This window comes from Patella vulgata, chromosome 9 (genome assembly GCF_932274485.2).
Source record: "Patella vulgata chromosome 9, xgPatVulg1.2, whole genome shotgun sequence".
Lineage (NCBI taxonomy): Eukaryota > Metazoa > Mollusca > Gastropoda > Patellidae > Patella > Patella vulgata.
The window spans coordinates 20,272,495-20,275,988 of NC_065887.2; the positions used below are offsets into that span (position 1 = coordinate 20,272,495).

At 36.1% G+C, this 3,494-nt stretch overlaps 1 long non-coding RNA gene across 1 annotated transcript; it reads right to left on the reverse strand.

Annotated features, from left to right (window-relative positions):
- Window positions 1-1,721: 1,721 nt before the first annotated feature.
- Window positions 1,722-2,970, reverse strand: LOC126831770 (uncharacterized). Its single transcript, XR_007684314.2, has 3 exons — window positions 2,733-2,970; window positions 2,269-2,374; window positions 1,722-1,806 (listed from the first exon to the last, which is right to left on the reverse strand). It is a non-coding gene; the product is annotated as an uncharacterized LOC126831770 (long non-coding RNA).
- Window positions 2,971-3,494: the final 524 nt, after the last annotated feature.

Genomic DNA, 3,494 nt, shown 5'->3' on the forward strand with positions numbered 1-3,494 from the left:
TTCAACACATAATACAAGAGTTATTTCTAAACGGATACAGGGGTAAACCTCAGTTATTTTTAGGCCGTTCTTTGATAGAATAAAGTACGATACAGTACTTTCTTTCCGTTTTCTGATAACTAATTAATTATAATACGTGAAAGTTTCAGGATATGCTGTTTAGGAAATGGAAGCGGACTCCAAATAAAAACAACTGGTTTTCGTTTGCCGGTACTTTCCTTCAAGGAATTAATTCTAACAGTTCACAATTTATTGTGGCCAAATAAAACCGCGGTCACATAATACGGTCACGCACGTAGTTAACCGTCGTGGTTGACCTTAAACGTAGTTAGACTATTTAACCACGGTTCAGCGTAGTTATAAACGTAGTTTGAACTTAAAAAAAACCCCATTATTTTAGCCCCACAATGCCAAGACCCTACTGTGGTCGTAAATTGAACGTAGTTGACCCTAGATGAGCATAATCGACCGTAGTTGACCGTATTAACATTGCACTATACGCTTAACGCTACGGTCAAGTAGGTCAACTAGGGTTAACTACTAGGATTGGAATACGTTTGAAGTACGTTCACAGTACTGCTAAGTACGATTAACTTCGGTCAGCTAAGGTGAAGTAGTGTCAAGGACTCTTTATATTTCCTCTTTTGCCATTTTTGAACCTACTTCGAACTTACTTCAACCTAGTTGACCGTAGTGGCACTACGGTGAACTACGTTCAAATGAACTACAGTAAACTACGTACGTGACCGTAAGATGTGACCGCGGCTTTCATAATGTGATGCAGAGTGTGATGTCATAATATTAAAGAAACAAATTATTGATAAAATACTAATAGATGGAGCATGCAGCAATACGAAAAGATAACATTACCAGTACATGTTGTGAGCTAATACTGGCCATTCGGTATTTTCGTATACTTTTCTGAAATATAAAATGGAATAACATTAGAGAGCATAACAGATTTTACGCTTTAAAAGATATATTTATGGACAATAGCATATCTACAGTACCGCATATCAATTAGCTTGCTGAACAATTTGAAACTTTTGCAAGCTCGATTATCAATGCCAGTGAAATTGCTTCTAAATTGAAGTTCATGCAAATTAAAGCGTTTGTATATATGGCGCGCCAATTTGAACATTGATAAAATTTAATGATTTTTATTCATGTTATTTGATAATGATTGTAAGGCTATGTAGCGCATTAAAACGTCCTATTTAATTTTAAGTACTATTTCAATAACCGCTGTATCAGTTTACCTCATTCCGGATGGGAAAACGGAAGGCATAGCGTCCCAATAAATAGTCCCGGAACCATTATACCATACTCCTTCCGCTCGTTTATAGAACCAGTCATCATACTGAATATATCTATATAAATATAAAATTAATATAACATTCTTTGAATATATTCCCATAGGAATAACAAAAGTCATCTTCTATTCTAAAACACAAACAAAACGGATGTGGGATTTATTTACGCAGTTAGTGGAGAAGGAAATGTTGAGCGAAGAGTGTATAGGTAAAAGCTCGATACATGTTCCGGGTGCACAAAATATGACTGTCGTCAACACAGGCAAGATGCTCACTGAAAAATAATATTATTGAAATTAGAAGAGCAAATGCAGCTGGCGTGGCATTGCTACCAAATTACCAATACAGAAAATTAGTTAAGATGGTTTGTTATCCCTACTTTCATGCGAATCTTACCTGTAAGGAATGCCCTGCTCTTTTGCCGTTTTTTGTATATCATAAATAGTCTGTTCATAGTCATCTCCGTCTTCGGTTTTATGGTAATAGTAAGCACCTGTTCATATATATTAATATTTATGTAACATACTTCTATCAGGTCAAAATAGACAATGCAGCACTAATTTCCCAACAAAGACACAACAAAAACAATCAGAAATTTCCTAGTTAGTGGCAAAGCCCTTTACAACGAAAGTATATAAATATTTTGTTTCACTCAGTAAGAGAAAAGATACATATAGCATTGTTTGCTACGTGAACAAGCCATGTCCCATAATAAGCACAGTGCCATGTAGTATTTGGTTATAGCTCGGCGACGCCTTCTTGTAGGAGCTGTGTGAAACCGGAAGTAGTATAACCCCAAGACCGATTGTGGTAGTGCAATGCCATGGTCCCTGTGTTACTTCTAGTGTAACCCACAATCCGAACAGACAAACAAACATACTTTCTATCAGGAGTTACTTCCAAAATCATATTGCCACCCACATCCCTATGATATTTGATAAGCTTGTTTTCCTACCATTATCAGTCCAAAATCCAAGATAGTTAATCGTCATATCAGATTTTCTATAGGATGAATCTTTACCATAAAAATCTCTCATTAAACTTCCCCATTCTTGAAAAGCCTAGATAAAATAATTATGTATACAAACAATTAAACTCTCTATCGGCGGCTTTCTATATTTGGTTATCGTCCAAAGAAAGCCATGCATGTTAATGTTAATGCAGCATCCAAATCAAAGTACAAAGTATTTTAGTGAAGACTTTCAAAAAAGAAAACTATTCATATTTGTCCTAGCAGCGTAATAGGAGAAACATAAACTATCCGAGGGACTATATCACATTTGTCTTGTCAGTCCCAAAGACACTACCTTTGAAGAGACTTGAATGAGTACCTTGGGCACTTAAATATCGCGGCTCCCAAGCAAAGTATGGTATTGCAAATAAAAAAAATATCACTTTAAACTACAGTTGCAAAATTACCTTATTGATGCCGTTAGGACTATAGAATATCATAAACTGAGCCATGAAATCTTCTGGAACTTCCATCACGCCGCCCATAATTCCCCAATCAAGCGTTTCGGGATTCGTTGAATTGTCCATCATCGTCGATGCGGACATGAATTCGCTAAATGGAGCTATGATCACCACATTATCTTTCTTGTCAAAGAATGCAATCGGTCCACTAGCAGTGCCAGTTATGATTTCAACATTCCCTGGTGACCATCTGAAATATGTTATAGAAGATCACAATGATTCATTATGCATGGTGAATATTTAGTCTAATTTATTCCTGTTTCGATAAATTGACACTTTTCAATTAAAGTTTCTTTTCTGCACCTCTACCCATAGTCATTTTGTCGTTATTATCACTAAATATTGTCATTTCAAAAATGCATTCAAAAAACTTACGTTCCAAACTTTAAATCGTCATTTCCAAACATGATTCCGGCGTAAGCCATGTATCCTATTTCACCTTGCATGGAGTCATCAACAACAAATCCTGGAAATGCTGAGATAAGCATATCTTTGTTTCCGGTAGAAGTTCCTGAAGTTTTATTGAGGTAGTGCTAAAACATAAATGGTAAACGATATGAAAGCCTGGTGGGCACACCACAAAAAAATTCTGAAAAGGCTGTGATAAACCAGCCGGCTAAAACATAATTTTCACCTGGCATTGTAGAATTATTTCATGACCAATTACAACCTGCGAGACTAACAAGGACTGCGCTTCTATTCTTTCAG